At 42.3% G+C, this 17,586-nt stretch overlaps 1 protein-coding gene across 3 annotated transcripts in view; it reads right to left on the bottom strand.

Moving 5' to 3' along the window:
* The window catches only part of LOC126251651 (tripartite motif-containing protein 2-like), a 419,447-nt gene that overhangs the window by 184,468 nt on the left and 217,393 nt on the right, over nucleotides 1-17,586 (bottom strand). The window contains exon 1 of one of the 3 annotated variants that reach the window (XM_049952207.1): nucleotides 9,637-10,007. The exons of the other annotated variants lie outside the window; for them this stretch is intronic. The gene's annotated coding sequence lies outside the window, so the exon portion shown is untranslated. Of the gene's footprint in view, nucleotides 1-9,636; nucleotides 10,008-17,586 lie in introns of those variants that run through there. 3 annotated transcript variants of the gene reach the window in all.

Raw genomic sequence — 17,586 nt, 5'->3', positions numbered from 1 at the left:
ACTAGCAATATTTATTCACTGGAAGGCCGGCGCCCCCCTCTACTACTTTCTCTCTCTCCCCCCAACCGCAACCACACCCCCGCCGATGAGGAATCTTGGAACAGTAGTCGAGACATCCGAAATTATTGTTTAACATATTTATCTCCAGAACCTTTTATTGGCAACGTTCTAAATAACAATATCTGAGAACCATATGACATAATAATGTACAAGGCAAAATGAACAATGAGAACGTTTATCAAATGAACAAAATTTTAACCATATGAAAGCAAAGTTGGCTTTGAGTAGAGTGAGAAAATATCTTCGTAATGGCCGATCTGTGGTGAAGTACTGCATATCTAATACTCTGCTGTATGAAGTCTGTGTTATAACTCAGTACAACACGCCAGTAAGGAGCTATTACTGTTAAGTGCAGATTGCAGAAATGAGCTGCCTATTAAAACCGAACAGAGAGAGATTGTGCACTTGGCACACGTGTTGCGCAATGAAAATTATGATAAATACAAAGCTTTAGTCGTTTTCCAAGGCAAAATTTAACGTTAATCAGTAGTTAAATGAATATCATCCCCCAGGTATGTTTTTGACTAGACTAGCACCAGAAAACATCAAACAGTTCTACAGTGATATTGAAGATTTAAGAGCACTGTTTGTAATCATCGCCAACGCCCAGGACAGTGGACTTGAGCAGTGTAAAAAGAGGGAGGAATAATAATAATAGTGGCAATAATAAAATGACTACGACGAAGTGGAGAAAAGAAAGTTTACAGCGAAGATCTGGCTTCTTCGAGCGTACTACACGTAAAAACTATTGTTTGACGATGCCATTTTAAGTCTAAAACAGTTTTTCAAGGTAAATAAGCATTTTAGAGTATTCAAAGTTGTGTTTTCGTTGACAAATGCGAAGACGTTTCTCGAAGCAATGGCGGAAGAATGAACAAATATGATGCCTCAGAAATGGGACACGCGGTAATGCTGGAATACTCGTATTTGAATCTCTCTCTCTCTGTCTCTGTCTCTGTCTCTGTCTCTGTCTGCTATGTGTGCGTGACAGTTCCCACTTGTTTACAATTTAAGTAATATGAGAAATAACACACGAAGAAATCTTTTCGACTTTCGATGATATTTGTCGCCATTTTAGTCCAACCTTGGGTAATTACATTTACGAATATTTCAGTTTTAGGCCTCGTTCTCATCACTCTTAACAAGCACTTATGTTTTACAGATTCTTCTTCAAAAATAAAATTCCATACACAACTGGATAAGTAACAGCACCTGACTAACACTATCTCTCTAAGTGAAGAAACGCACTGAACCGTCTTCATGTTCAGCATTGTTATGTTGTTGTCAGCTGAACATAATGGAATAAACTGTGTTGTTATGAAATCGAGAGCCAGTTTGCAGAGCATCCATTAGTCTTTGAAAGACAACGACGGTTCTTGTTATGGAGCCTCTAACATTAGTCAGAATGCTTATGACACCTGCAAGAAGTCGAACTCTGCCTGTTTTTTTGTTAAGGAGGTCACTCCCATAAACAACGAATAGGAGACCGCAAAAAATTTAATTTTGGGACACCATTCGTGATTTATTTACAATTATTAGAATTATGTATCTTTCCTTAGCATTCATTACTACTTTATGACATCTTTTTGATAAGTAAGGCTCAAAGCCCTTGGTTACTCGTACAACATCAATAATAATATAAAACTTTACTCAGCGTGCCATGACGTATCAACAGCTAATCAGACGTAAGTGATGTACCAGCTCTGGCCGCTAACAAATTTACTTTGCTGACCACATTAATACTGATTATTCTAGCTGTATTTAACCAATTCTCAATCAGATCTGCTCAATAACATCATTTCAGCTTCAGTTTGCGAAATACAGGGTGTTTGTAAATGAATATCGGTGTTTTAACGCTTTATAATATTTATTACATTAAACTTACAGTTATAAATGATATGTCAAATGAAAGAGCAACTCAAACAGTTTTACCAAGAACCTTATAAATGTTCAATGTGAGCACCATTTGTCACACGGCACACATGAAATCTATAGCCGACCGCTGGACAGGCAGCAAGGGACCCAATGACAGGGCTTGCTTTGCATGGCCTCCACGTTCACCCGACCTAACGCCATGCGATTTTTTCCTTTGGGGTCTTCATCAAGGATCGTGTGTACGTGCCTCCGCTACCAGCAGACCTCCCTGAATTGGGAAACCGGATTGAAGCAGCTGTTGCTACAATCACTGAAGACACATTTATCAACGTTTGGGAAGAACTCTGCTATGGACTTGATGTGTGCCGTGTGACAAATGGTGCTCACATTGATCATTTATAAGGTGCTTGATAAAACTGTGAGTTGCTCCTTCATTTGACATATCATTTATAACTAAGTTCAATATGATAAACATTATAAAGCGTTAAAACCCAGATATTCATTTATAAACACCCTGTTTGGCGTTAAATAGTTCAAGCCGAGATATTAAGAATCTGTCCTCGTAACTGGCGGCCATCTAGTCTCGCACTGTGACGTCACAAGTTTGTTCAACATTTGTTTGTTAAACGAAACCGGTGCATTCGCGGTTGTGAAACAAACATTTGCTTCCCTTCTTTTATTTTTTATTTTTTCACTAAACTGTATTTACGAAAGTCAAATTTACGTGCCGTCGAGTTCAGAACCAAATGGCTCCGTTTTCAGACACTTTACAAAGATGCAAAAATCAGCCTAAATTGTTGTGTTGATAGATGAAAAACAGTTTTGTCACGCGCCCTATCAGGGGATGAAACGGGCTGAGAACTTTTACTGATTACTGCCTATGGCGAGGAATGACTGCCAGTCAGACCCATGCGTGTGCCAATGTTAACACACGAAATCGGCAACTACGACTGAAATGGGCGAGTTACCATCGGTACTGGACACTGGAGCAGTGACAGAGCTTTGCATTGTCTCATGAACCCCATACTCTCTTCATCACACCGATGGGAGGGCGAATCGTCGTCTTCCGGGGGAAGAGCTGCTTGACACCTCCACTGTGGGGCGGAGACAAGCTGGCGGCGGCTCTCATTACACTCTGGGGAACATTCCGGGCATCCATGGCCCCAGTGGAGCTCGTGCAAGGCACCATGATGGCCAAGGAGTATCGTACACACGTTGCAGACCACGTATGCCACAACAGTGGCATTTTTGTAACAAGATAATGTTCCATGTCACAAGGCCACGAGTGTGATGGAGTGTTTCGAGGAACACAGCGGCGATTTTCAACTGATGCGCTGCACCCCCCCCCCCCCATTCTACTCCAGATCTGAACCCGATCGAACACACCACGGGAATTAGGTGACTTGTGTGTATGTGTGTGTGTGTGTGTGTGTGTGTGTGTTCGCGCGCGCGCGCGCGCAGATATGGTACCAACTCCCTACAGCGACCTACCAACCAAGGCCTCGTTACTTCCATGCCACGACGAGTGGCCGCTGTTATCCGTGCCGAAGTTGGACATACCGGCTGTTAGGTTGGTGGTCATAATGTGCTGGCTGCTCAGTGTATAGTACTCCCTAATGTTCCGTGTAGTTAATAAGAAGAGTGAATTTTAGTTGAGCTCAGGAATTCACGACTACCATAACAGAAACAGGAATAATTTCTATATTGATTGTGTGTCCTCTCTACGGTTCAGAATGGAGTTTTGCATTCTGGTGCAAAAGTCTAACAAGAGAAACAAAAATATTTAAAACCGAGAAAAGAACCTCATTGATCACTGCACAGATGGTCAGGAAAGTTTGACTGAGGAATATAAGGTCCAGATAACTCTAACATTTGTGTTACATATATTCCGACTTAGACCGCCTCCGTAGACGCATGGCTAGCGTCACTGCATTCGGGTTCTGTTCCCTGTACCTCCTCAGATTTTTCCTGGGGCGGATAGGTCCGGTACGTTGTTCACTCAGACCTTGTGAGGCCAAATGAGGAGCTGCTTGAATAAAGAAGCAGCGGCATCGCCAGGATTCATCTACTGGCAATAACGGCTGGAGGGATTGGCTATATGCTTGATTACATTTCCCACGGTCATGGATCGCTCGGCGTACTGTTTTGTAGGGAAAAGTTGGCCAGTCAGGACATACCTAAGGCCTAATCCGTGAATGGTTTTTTCTTTTTTTACTTTACCAATATATGGACAGCTGTTAGTGGTCTGTTTGAAGTTAACGTAAATGCTTTGTTTAAAGTACTAGATGAAAACAGCTCACTGGTGTACGAGGAGGAGCAGTATTTGTTTACCAAAGTGGTTGTTTTCCTGCTAACATACATACGGTGCGTAAAGCAATCTGGGAGTAATTTCCATAACTATCGGTTTGATTAGCCTAGCGCTAATCATAATTTGCTGTTGCCAGAAATGATTGCATCTGACACTTAACGTGTAAATTGAATCGTTCTGTATGCCTGAATGATTTCCCTCGTGGTGCGATTTACAAAACAGTGGCTTGTGGTCGGAGCCTACGATGCTGGCTCAAGGACTAGTGACATTCAAACGAAAGTAGGTGTTTTCCAGTACCTGTTGCAAACAGACTTACGAGATGTCCAGGTCTGGAACTTATTTCCATATAAGTGCTATTAGCAGGAAAATGTCTGCATTCTGCTCTGCTTCTGAGGCTGACTGGCTGCAAAGCTTGCCTGTTAAAACAATTTCGCCGAGTTTCTTTGCCCGATAACCATCATGGGCATTAGAGGCAATTCGTGTGCTCTCTGGGGGTGGAGGTTGTGGTTCAGTTTTCAACATTTCTGCGGTCTCGAGGTAGTGTGCCATCGTGATCAACAAAGCTAATTTTCCAATATGGAAAGCTTACAAGAAATCTTAAGTATGTTCCCGCGCGCGGGGGTTAGTCGTTTGTCGTTTTTATAGGAGAATATTGCGCGGTTGAGTAGGGAGGCCATCAGCTAGCTGGAGACGTTTAACAAAATACAATGACTTGGCAAGGTATAACTGAAGCCAATACTTTACAATTCACTCCGAGGAAATTTGAAACGTGGTGTTTTTTGTAAGAATGTCGGTCTATTCACGTTGTAGTGTTACGTCTGTGGAGATTATTAAGTTACTAGCTACTAGGCAGTGTACTGACTGTAATTTGTGTATGTTTCCCTATCCAGAAGTCAGTTCTCTGAATCTTTCCGAATACAGCTACATAGTTGTAAGGCATTCTTTAATCATTAGTTTTGATGCTTAGGCAAGTTATTGTCTCTTCCATCAAAGCGAGGCTGGCGAACGTTATTAAGATTATTTTATAAGTGTAGCAGTGTAACCAATAAACGTTTCTCTGTTAATTTTCAGGCCACTCCGTCGCTTGAAGTGTGTCGCGTCCCACCACGACCAGTCTGAGTGTTATGCGATGGAACGCTTCTCACTTCGACAAAATTGCGACCGATCGTAAACATCACATTACTGCGACAATTTCTTTCCTTACCATCCATCATGGCACATCAATACCTATCGAAAGTCTTTCGTTGGTAGTCCCTAATTTAACTGCTTCGGACTTTTAAAACTATAATCGGTCTAAAACTTATACCATAAGGATTTTTTAGTAATTTTCATCTACACACAGGGGATTTAAAAAACAACAAAACAGAACAATAAAACTGACACAAAGCCAAAACCTTTCGGAACATAAGATGTTATTTAGTGAATAGTTGGAATCCGATTGAACGAAGCTCCCACAACGAACAAACTAAAGAATGTATATAACTGAGACTATAATGACAAATAAAATTGAGTTTCTTGAAATGCTACTATAATAATGCAGTGTATACAAGACAGTTCACCGGTAACTACATTCGAATGAAACTAAGCATCAGGAAAACCTTGTCTACCTCAATGATATTTCTGAGTATATATGTATTTCGATACATTTACAAGGCCGATAACTTTATATTTAATGTATAAAGTGATCATAAAACTCGATGAAAGTGTGGTTGGAGCGAAATAACTTTTAATAAGCAACTAGGGCCAAAATTATACTTGAAGGACATAAACTGAACGCATAATTATTAGGAAGCCATTTTGTAATGTCTGATGTGGGAACCTGCACGTGATTTAATATCAAATAATTATACTGAAGCGAAAACCATACTAATTTCTAATGAAATTATTGTTAACGTCAGTATTAGAGCGAACATAAAAACAACATATTCCCTCACTAACGAATTGGCTTGAAGAGACTTGATCGTACGGCAAGTGCGCACAATGAAACTATGTCAAATTCGGTGACAGAACTTAATCGTAAGCTTTCTGTTTTTAATTTCCGTATGCTGTCAAGTCACATCACAGTCCCCCTCTCCCATGTCTCCCAAAGTAACAGAAGTTACAGACTTGTCACTTCATAAACGAAATGCATCCGCACTACACAGAGGTTAACGCGAAGGACGCCAATAAATGATTCGCTTGTTCTAACAGTGCAGTTAGGAGGGAGGAAGCTCCGATATCGGAGATTTCGCCGATACATCACCGCGCGCTTCGTAATTACGTGTCTCGCGTCGGCTAGCCAGCGATACGGTATCTCCCCTCTCTCACGGTACGGCAACCGAGCTCGCGTATCGCCCGAGCCCCGGACCTGCGCACGGCTACAGATTCCACACACACGGGATGTTTACGCACGCAACTTTTTTCGAACGAATACAGCACAACGGTCCCGCTAAAGGCTGTAAGTTATTAACCACTAAAAGACTTCTTAAGGAGGTAACATAAAAAAATAAAATACCTCTATCGAGAACGATGCTGAATTTACGGAAAAAGTTTCTGTAGCGTGACTCAATGATAAAATGCCAGACTACAGATCAAAGGTCTCGAATTCGATTCGCGATCTGTTAAGACTTTTATTACGGTTGCAAAAGACGGCAATTAATCATACAACTTGTATATCTGCAAATGAGGAAGAAAGAGCCCGAAAAAGAGACAATCCTAAGATTTTTATCTGTCATTAACACTTCTTTCACATTGATATGAAAAATGCCGAGTTACGCCGTGGTTCGGTAAAAACGTTAAACTATAGGTGTTCCTATAACAGACTGGTTAAGTCTGTCGGAAAGATTCAACGGCATACCAACTTTAACAGGACCGTGCCTAGTAAAGCACTGTGATGTTCAACACAATCTTCGAATTTACGACTGCTTTACTTTAGTTTCACAGCCACCAATTTAATGAGTCATGGCTCCAAAACACTGCAACGAATTATTTACAGAAAGATCGAGGAACTTGCAGAAACTGTCATCGAGGAAGGTCAGTTTGGGTTTCGGAGAAATGGCACGCGAGAAAATACCTACCCAACGATTTCTCTTTTAAGTCAGCTTGAAGCAAGGCAAGGCGAATCTACGTTTATACCATTTGTAGATTTAGAGAAAGCTTTTTAAAATAAGACATGGAATAGACCCTTTAAAATTTTGACGGCAGGAGAGATTAAATGCAGGGAGTGAAAAGTTATTTACAACTTGTACAGGAACCAAACTGCGGTTTTCTGAGCCTTACGACATGAAGAAGAAGCAACTGTTGAGAAGGGAGCGAGGCATGGTTATAGTCTATACCAAATTTTGTAGAGTCTCTGTACAATGAACAAAAAAGGTCAGGGACAGGAAATAAAAACTGTGGCGTCTGTCGATAACACTATGTCAGAGGCGACAAAGAACTTGAAAAAACAGTTGAACGAAATGGTTAGTGTCTTGAAAAGATATTACAAGCTGAACGTCAAACAACTGTAATGGAATTTAGTCGAATTACATCAGTTGTTGCCAGGGTAAGAAGAGTAAGATATCAGGCACTAAAAGTGGTACGTTAATTTCCTTTTTGGCTAGCAAAGTAACTGATATTGGCTCAGTAGAGAAATCACAGAATGAAAGCTGGCAATAGCAAGAAAAGCGTTTCTGATATAGCGAGATTTGTTACTCTGCTACGGAAGAATGTCGAAGAATGGAAGAGTAGGTCGGAAAAGTAATGGGGAGATACTGAAGCGAATTGGATAAAAAAAGAAGTTTGTAGCATCCTGAGACATCAATGAATTTTCAATCTGTTAATGGAAGGTAGTGTGTTTGTGGGGCGGGAAGGGAGGGGGGGAGGGGGAGGGGAGTGAATTGTGGATTGAGGACAAGGTTTGAATACAGTAAGCAAATTCTAACTGACGTACGTTACAGTAGTTGCGTAGGGATGAAGAGACTTGTGCAGGTTAGAGTATCGTGGAGAGTTGCGACATCCCAGCCTTCCGACCAAAGACTTCAACAACAACAGTTTATATGTAATTTTGTGTCTATGTTTGAGCAGTCACGGTGTTTCGCTTACATGGACTTAATTTAACCATCGAATGACGCCCAGGCGAGAGAAGCACTGAATAATTGGCTTTATTTCAAATATGCAAGTATAAAAACGCGATGATTGGCGCTGTCGGGTCTCCTTCCAGTGACACAGAAGCACTGAACATTTACAGTTGTATCGATGGAGTTGCAACAGCAGAAAACTGGTGTCGAATTTTGAAGGCGACTGTTTCATATCCCGTACCACAATCCAGACTCAGTACTGAAATTAGTTTCAGCGCCAACGTATAAAAGAGGGGTGAACGGAAGCTAGTCTAGCTCACTGCCAGAACTGCTTGAAAGTACTATTTATTAGACTGGGTAGTGATTACTACCTATTTCTTTATCCTTCGTTTCAAATTACTGCAAATAACATTCAGAACTGTCAGAACTTACCGTCGTTGTAATTACTGATTATGGCAAGGGCTTAGCATTTCCAGTAAATAACACAGCATGTCAAATCGACCTTAGGTTGAGGACTGTTTACAGTCTTCACATTGCCAAGTGAAACACTTCTTTCTTTACAGAAACAAGAAGAAATGGGCCCGAAGAATCTTAACATGACAAGGCAAATACCAGCAGAGAAAGACGAGATTCATCACCCGACATGAACAAATAGAAAATGTCCTGCTATTAAACGTTTATGTCATTTATTGCAAGACTTTTCAGTTTTTGTGCTCTCATCTTTAATGAATGTCGCAGTTTCGTCCTTCCCTATAGCTATTGGCCTTGTCACGTTAGTTTCTTGGAGTTGAATCTCTTTCGTTCACATTCTGTGGTACGAAAAGCGTACTTTATTGGAGAAATTTCCACTTGCCAGTATCAAGTCATCATGGTGGGTGCGGAAGGGTGAGTAAATAATTTCCAACTTATCCGATTGAGCGAAGGCATGTGCCACTTTCTGGTGATCCGTTAGTTGGATGGGGGCAAATTTGGCGGCACATTTGGTGCCATTCGTGAGCGGAAAGCTATGTACTAGCACGAGGTTTCACCCTCCCACCACCTCCAACACATATGGCTCCACTTCCAATCTCATACGTCGGTTACTCTAAACAATAACGCTTATAGAAAAAGCATTTGCGTTTTAGGTGGCTTAGCTACTACAGAACATCCCAGCCACCAATGCCTTATTCAACATTTACATTTTCATCTCTAGGACTACAAGGTCTTAAATGTTTGGTGTTTCAGTTTAAGACATCTGCGTGAAGCTTTACCAGTCTTTTGAATTGTCCGCACACTTTTAATTTCACGTTACCAGCAACTGACAGAATTTCTGATTTCCGCAGCTATCGTCAGAAAGCAACAGCGACCAGTACTCACCGCAGACTTCCGCAGCAGCTGCGCTCACATCCGCAGCAGGTGCGTCGACGCCAACTTATTCCGGCTCGTCGCAGAACTTCGGAACGTCCTAATTAAAGGCAGGCCAGGGCCACAGGATAAAAGGAACGGAATGCTTCATAACAATAAGTTACGCTGAGGGAGGGCAGCAGTTGTTTGAACAGTGGTTGGGTGCAAGTTTGGCACAGGTACCACGAATGTCACAGAAATGCATCAGAGAAATTGACTGAAAATATGAATTTAAGAACTATGAGTAAAGTCAAATAGAGCAGGATAGATACGATGGACAAGAAAGATGGATGAAGGAAGAAGAAGCCGGCTGTTTACGGAAGACGGTATGCGCTGTGCGAGGCACACCGAGGCAAGAAGAGAACTGCGGCCGTGTTGCGGTGTTGGCGCCGTACGCCGAGCTGATAACGCTCCCCACTTCACTTCCTCCTGCACACGACTACGCGACAAGAGCCCGCCTGTTTGCAAACACCAAGCCATCCAGCCAGCCTCCCGCCGCACGTTCGTGGGAACTGCAGTGTAATCGTGAGACAAGGACCCCAAGATTTCTTGTTTACAATGAACGTTAGCCGCACAAGCTGGGGACCTTTCTGTGTCCGCTTTATTCACTGTGGACGTGGCTCAAGTCTGTGAACGAGCTTAGTTTGACGGCACTCTACAACAAAACATGCTTACGAACAACTGAATGAAGTGACGCTTACCGAGAGAGGTTGCGCGGTGATTATGGCATTAAATCGCTTTCGGGAGGACAACTCACTGTCTAGCCACCTAAATTTAGGTTTCCCATCATTTTCCTGAATAACGTAAGGCAATTACGGACCGCACGGAGTGGCGCAGTGATTAGCACACTGGACTCTCATTCCTGAGGACGGAGGTTCAAGTCCGCGTCCGGCCATCGATTTAAGTTTTCCGCGATTTCCCTAAATTGCACCAGGCAAATGCTGGGATGTGGTTTCTTTGAAAAAGTGTGCCCATTTCCTTCCTCATCCTTCAAACAATGCGAACTTTCGCTCTCTTTTTAATGACCTCTATGTTGACGGGACGTTAAATCTTAATCTTCCTTCGAATACGAGGATGGTTCCTTTCAAAAGGCCACATCCGATTACCCTCCCATCCTCGCACAACCCAAGGCTGCTCTCCATCTGCAAACACCCTCTTCGTTCACGGGAATAAAACGCGTCTCACTTGATTTTAGACTGTTGGCAAGTAGCGTGTAACAATCCCTTATCGTATTCAAGTTCTGTCAACTAGGTAATTACAGGGGGGTTACAAGATAATATGAATAGCTAACATACACAAAATAGTAATTTATTAATAAGGAGTTGTACCACTATTGGTTTTGAGAAGAGCTGCACTTCTTCGCGGAATACACCCGTAGCGTATCTGAATGGTTTCCAACGGAATGTTCTCCCAATCTTGTACCAAAACATCTACCAATCGCTTCAACGATGTTGGAGCTGGAAATCTGATCCTCACTCTCTGCTTTAAAACTCCCCGTAACAGCTCAGTAATGTTGATGTCTGGCAGGTGCTGGCCAGAAAAGCGTTCTATGGTATTCTGATGCTCCCCAAACCAAGCTTGAACCTTTCTGGCTGTTTGTATGGGCGTATTGCCATCTTGGCATATGGCAGTGTTTGGCAGCAAAATGATAGTCATAGTAAGCACTCCGATCTCGAGGATGTCGAGATAAATATTCGCAGTAACCCGGCCAGTGAGGAAATGATAGCACCAGCTGAATACTGAATACCACGATATAGCCGCCCAAATCATAATCGAATCTCCCTCATGCTTGACTGTAGGAAGCAGGCACGCCGAGTCGTAGGTTTCTTTTGGGTTCTCCACACACAACCCTGTTCGTCTGTAGCAATTGTTGTAAACGATGATTCATCCAAACGTACCACATTCTTCCAGTCGTCAGCTGTCTAGATTTTATGATCATGGCACCACTTCTTTCGCAGTTTGCTTCCGTTATTAAGGTTTTGCAATTGCAGCCCTTCCACGAATTATAGCCTTGTCAACCTCCAGCCGACATGTTTTTGTCGACACAGTACTACTCGTGTGAGTGTTGAGTTCTACAGCCACTTTCACCGCGTTAGTTTTATGTTGTCCGGCCACAATCTCTTTTATGCTCGTCGGTCTCTGTTAGTTAACTTTGGCTTTCACCCACAGTCTCTCCGTCGATGATGTTTTAATAACGTGGATACTATCGGTTTGGGAGACAGATCACACGTTTCACCGGTCGTTTGTATTCAGTCACAGAACAAAGAGTATAATACATTGAAATATAACCTCCAAGACCTAGTCATATTACTTTGCCTATCCACTGTACATCACCCCCCCCCTCTATCTCTCTCCGAAGCTGTCTGTCTAATACTATATCCCATTTGTAAATGGATAGCGGTAGATAACTGCAATCAAAAGCAAGTTGCAACAGAGGTAGGACCTTTAATTGCCCAGCCGATATGTCTTCTGCGCAAACGTGTTTTCCGGAACGCATCTTTCTGCGGCTCGCGGCAGAAAAGGGAATGGAGTTCTCTCAAGGCGATTCCTCATCCATAATTCAGGCTGTGAGGCTTCCGAGAACCAGCTAAGGTGCAGCGGCCGGCATCTGCGGGAAACTGGAAGCCGGCGTAAGGAAACTGGACACTACCTTGTAGGTGGGGCCTTGTTGCTGCCGGTCCTGGGTTCGATTACCTCGTTCTCACTGCCCAGAGCCGACCGCAACTGCACCCTTACCCAAACACAACGCGCGCGGAATGCACCGTTACCGGTGACAAGGTACGGGCCTCTGTACGCGGCACGCACTCCCACGCTCCAGTGTTCTACATCAACAATTTAAAAAAGAAAAATCATTTTGGCGGCTGTCGGATTACATGACCTGTTCCCTTGCTGCCTTCAGTAGGTTGCGTGTAGTACGTCTTTCCATTACCGTACCATAATTATTGCAGTTTCACATTGACAAATTTGTTTCTTCCCAAGTCGATACAATATACATATAAGGTGTGTCAGGTGTAACAGCATGTAGTTTAGGAAGTGGTAGTATTCGAAGAAAACATTCCATATAACATGTGTCCAAGTTTTACTGGTTTCAGAGATACAACTGTTAAGACTGTAACAGACTAATACTCACAGGAAGTGTTAAGCAAAGGCAAATAATTAAGTTCAAAACAGAGTAATTAATTACATCTCCGATATCAAAGCATTTTCCAATTCTCTTGACAACATCACGTCTAACTATTGTGAGGTTGTCTTGGCTTCAGTTTATGAGGCACGCTATTCATAATCAGAACGATCAGTTCACCTGTTTTGTTTCCTTTTTTTTTTTTTTGTAGACTTACCCCTTGAAATATCCCCACAGAAAACAATCTAAAGGGGACAAGGTCCGAGGACCTCGGTCGTCACTGACGTAGCTCCTGAGGCCACGATTAACCTTTTTAATGCGAAAATAAGAAAACAGCTGTATGTCAAATCACGGAGAGTGGAATGAATTTACATAGATCAGTGACTACACATTTCGACGTAACATTTAATCACATTTGTGAAAAGATGGTGTTAATCCTCCTGTAATAGGGATGAACTGCTTCGCGTAAGAAAGATAAATGTCAACCAGCTGCAGAGAGACATCTTCCGGAGAATCTTCGGTTTAGATGGTAAGTAACCTGACGATTAGAATGGCAGGGGCCCCCGTCATGCTACAAGAACGTAACGTTCCTTGTAGCCTTTTGAATCTACTCGAATGATGCTGGAAGCTCGTTTTCATCGAAGTCTACAAAACAAGGCCCTGTAAAATTATGGTGGTGACACAGCAGGGGCTGTCAACTCATTGTCTATCATAACACACCACACATTTGAAGAGCAACGTTCTTGAAGGTGTCTCCACAAAGAAAGACAGGTTTTCGTCGAACCACCGATGCGAGTTACGAGTGTTCTTGATACCGTCACGAGTGAAAGTGGTTTACTCAGTAAACGGTATTAACCCGATTACTCTGATTTGCAGTTAGCCAACAACAGAATTCTAATCGTCTGCCTTCGTCTCCTTCTCCAAGGCGTTGCATCCATTGTCAGTGATAAGAATAGAGGCCGTACATGGCTAATGTACTTAATATTGTATTTGGAATACCAATACATGTAGCAATTTTGCATGTGCTTGTTGAAGATTACGTTCTAACAACTGAATAATGTCTTCTACTTCATCCACACTGTGTTAATTTGAACGTTCAGATGAAGTACGGCTGTTGGATGCTGCACCAGTCTCGCGCAGTTTAGTGATAACGAGACTAAACATTCTGCTACGGTCGCAGGTTCGAATCCTGCCTCGGGCATGGATGTGTGTGATGTCCTTAGGTTAGTTAGGTTTAAGTAGTTCTAAGTTCTAGGGGACTGATGACCATAGATGTTAAGTCCCATAGTGCTCAGAGCCATTTGAACCATTTGAACTAAACATTCTTGAATGTACGTTTAGAAAACTGTCTATCGTATCCTCTATAAGCAGTAGCAGCATCAGTGTTTCCGATATAAAACCAGTACGTAAATACCACCTCGACATTCTAAGCATTTGTACATACGTGTGGCATGCTTAAACGATACAGTAGTTCTGACCAAGAACGCATAACTACTGTTGGAATGTAACTTTTCTATGTGGACAATCGCAGCTTAACCTAAGCATAAACGTATATTGAAGTTCCTCATAATGAGAAATGAGAAGGAAGGATCTGTAAGTACTTTAGAAGAAATTTTTTATAGCCAAGATTGCGTTCAAAAATTTTTTGATTGACCTATTTCGACAGGTAAGACTGTCATCTTCATATCTTCAAGCATCTTCAGATCTTATACAGTGTGGTCCATCGTTCGTTCGTTACTCATGCCACGTTAACATTTTAGTGGAGAGTATATTGTACATGCCTTACAGGCTTGTTAAAAATGTAATTACAAACAAGTTTGTCACAAGTAAAAATATACACAGCTAAAATGCACTTTGTGGAACTTGGCATATCTACATATTGACTCCATCGACTATTCCCCCAGCGGTGTTATTCCACCGTACTCCAAGCCTCAACTTCTGGTGGTACTGTTCGGAAATCGTAGGTGTAAACATCAGTTTGAGTTAACGCTTGGTGGGCTGCTCAGATAACTTTATGGTTAGGGCAACTATTCGCAATATGAGGGAAATAGGGTTTCGATTCCCGGCCCATCAGTATCTTTTAATTTCTACTACATATTCATTAAAATTTATAATCCATTTTAACAATAGAATTAATTAGGGGAGAAGAAAATGGGGTTGGTGGGGACGTACAGCTTCTTGGAGGTTGCTTCACATCAATAACATCTGTCCTATAAGAGTAATGTTATTGGGGTTCAGGAGAGCCGAGCCATGAGATATGTATCAAAGGCAGCAATCATTCGTGATCGCATGATGAAATAGCCACTGATAAAACCCACCATAGACGTATATTTGGTCAATGTTATCTCAGTACAGCTTGGTAATCAGATAATGTACCTCTTCAAGAGTGCGTGGGATACAAATGAGTCACTTAAATTTCTAGACATACTTCTTAATCGCAGCGAAAGCCTGAGGAGCTGTACTAAACAAATAAACGAATGTCATGTAGATCACGGTCCAGTGCAAACCTTGCAATTTGAGGATACTTCGGCGTCAGCTTATATATTCTGTCTCTCAAGTGGCCTCGTGAAGCCCAGTTCCATTTGCGAATGGCGCGTGAGAAGAATGATGTCGGTAAATCTTTGTTTTAGCTCAAATTTCTCGTGTTTTCTCGCTGTGGTCATTTCACTAGACGTACAGAGTATGTGAGACCAAGTAATGTGTTTTCCTTCTGTATCCTCCCTCCCCCACCCCTCTGTACCCGACCTTACCACGTCAGAGGAACGGTTTAGGTACTGGGAATCGAACGCAGGACATACTGTGTCGCACCTGAAGGCAAAGAAATGCGTTTGTATGTACGATAATGCTACCGAAGACATGAGCAATATTTAAGAATCGAAGAGCAAGTGTTTTCTAGGCCACTTCTTTTGTGGATGAGTTACATTTTCTTAAGATTCTTCTTACGAATATCACCCTGGCATCTGCGTTTTCTACTATTTCTGTTGTGTGGAGTTGCAAAGCTACAGTAAACTACGGCAGTTTTCTAATAGCTTTGATCTGTTAAGGTCGTAACCGCGTTACCCGTAAATTAGTTGTGTTGTATAGCTATCGGGCGTTACCTCATTCCCATCGCTTTGTTTTCTTGTCTGATCAGTGTCTCACTACGTTCACTAGCTGATCAGTTCAGTGTCTCACTGCGATCTAGGTGAACCGTCTAAAAGCCGAATAAGGATGTATAAAGCGCCGCGTGACCTACAGAACCTTTTTTTGCCGCACAGTTATCTCACTGTTAGTGTCTATTACATAAAAATAAACAGTATTTGTCACAAAATTGAAATTGTCAATGTTTAATTCTGGTTACATTCGGAAGTTTATGATTTGTAACGTGAAACAAAGGGATGTTGAAGTCAAAATAAGAAAAAAAGCAGATTTATCGTTCAGCACTAAAAAACGGTATTTTCTAAAAAAGTCAGATTTAAAAAATTGTAAAACAAAAATATAACAAACATAACTTTAATCGAGTTTATTTCTGTTATTCATAAACAACTTTCACACTTATCATTAGCAGGGAACTCTTACATTTGATCATGATGCAGAACGTTTTGTTTCGTTTTTGGGCGCAAACACAACTGGGGGTCACACGCGCCCACGTCGAAACTATAGAACACGAAGACAGTGAGGAGTCAAAAAACTACTAAATGTCAATCCCAATTGACATAAGAGAAGACAGCTAAAAACAGGGACGTGGAGAAAGGGCTGCAAATGTCACCATACAGAAACGGAGGTCCAAAACTAAAAATTAAATGGTATTCGACGTATTGCTTTGACGGGTAAATAGTAAAACGCGGTCGACAGCCCGCGCGTCATTTGCTAAAATGGCCGATAACTCAGACGGCAAACCCAAGCGGGAACGTAAACGGTTAAAAAATTAACATTCCGTCAGAAAGTGGCTGGCAGTTAAGACTTCGGCGCAATGTGTACAAAGTGGTGGGGGAGCGTCACTTATCAAATGACGATGGCTAAAAAGGCAGTGGCCAGTACACAGTCTAGTTAAAATTACCTCCTCCCGGCGGGAGGGCCGAGAGGAGGTCGTCCAAGCCGCTGAGAGAGGCTTAATAATCCTGAACTTATTCCCACGAAGGGAGGACCAATGGCGATGCCAGAGGGACACCATCTCCTGACAGAGATCATCTGAGGGAATATAGGAACTAGTGGGCTGAGATACGAGTGCTGCAGCCTTGGCAGCTTCGTTTCCTGGCAGACCGACATGACCAGGAACCCATATAAACCTCACAGTGGCTCCACTAAGAGTGAGAAAGAGACAGTTTTCCTGGACCCGTTGCACTAAGGGATGGGCGGCGTACAGCGCACAGAGACTTTGAAGGGCGCTGAGGGAGACTGAGCAGAGGACACAATTGAAAAGTCTGTGTCGCCGGATGTACTCAGATGATGCAGAACGTTATTACATAAAAGCACAGAAGTTACGCGACTTCTTTTATTACTTATAAAAAATATATTTAGTAAGGAAATAAACTGCACAATTCACTAACACTGAAAGATGTGGGGTTCTAATTATATGGAAAGACAAACAAACAAAACAGAAAGAAAAGTCGTCGGTTCCCGGTTTCTCTCTCAGGCATTCATCGATGTTTCTCTCCCTACCAATGCCACCAATACGACCAGTAATCCTAAAATTTACTATGTCATTTATATACTGTTCCAAAAATAAAGCGGTTCTAGGCGCTTCAGTCTGGAACCGCGTGACCGCTACGGTCGCAGGTTCGAATCCTGCCTCGGGCATGGATGTGTGTGATGTCCTTAGG

Source organism: Schistocerca nitens, chromosome 4 (assembly GCF_023898315.1).
Source record: "Schistocerca nitens isolate TAMUIC-IGC-003100 chromosome 4, iqSchNite1.1, whole genome shotgun sequence".
NCBI lineage: Eukaryota > Metazoa > Arthropoda > Insecta > Orthoptera > Acrididae > Schistocerca > Schistocerca nitens.
The sequence above is the reverse complement of the archived record's forward strand: the minus strand, read 5'-3'. Positions and strand labels throughout refer to the sequence as shown.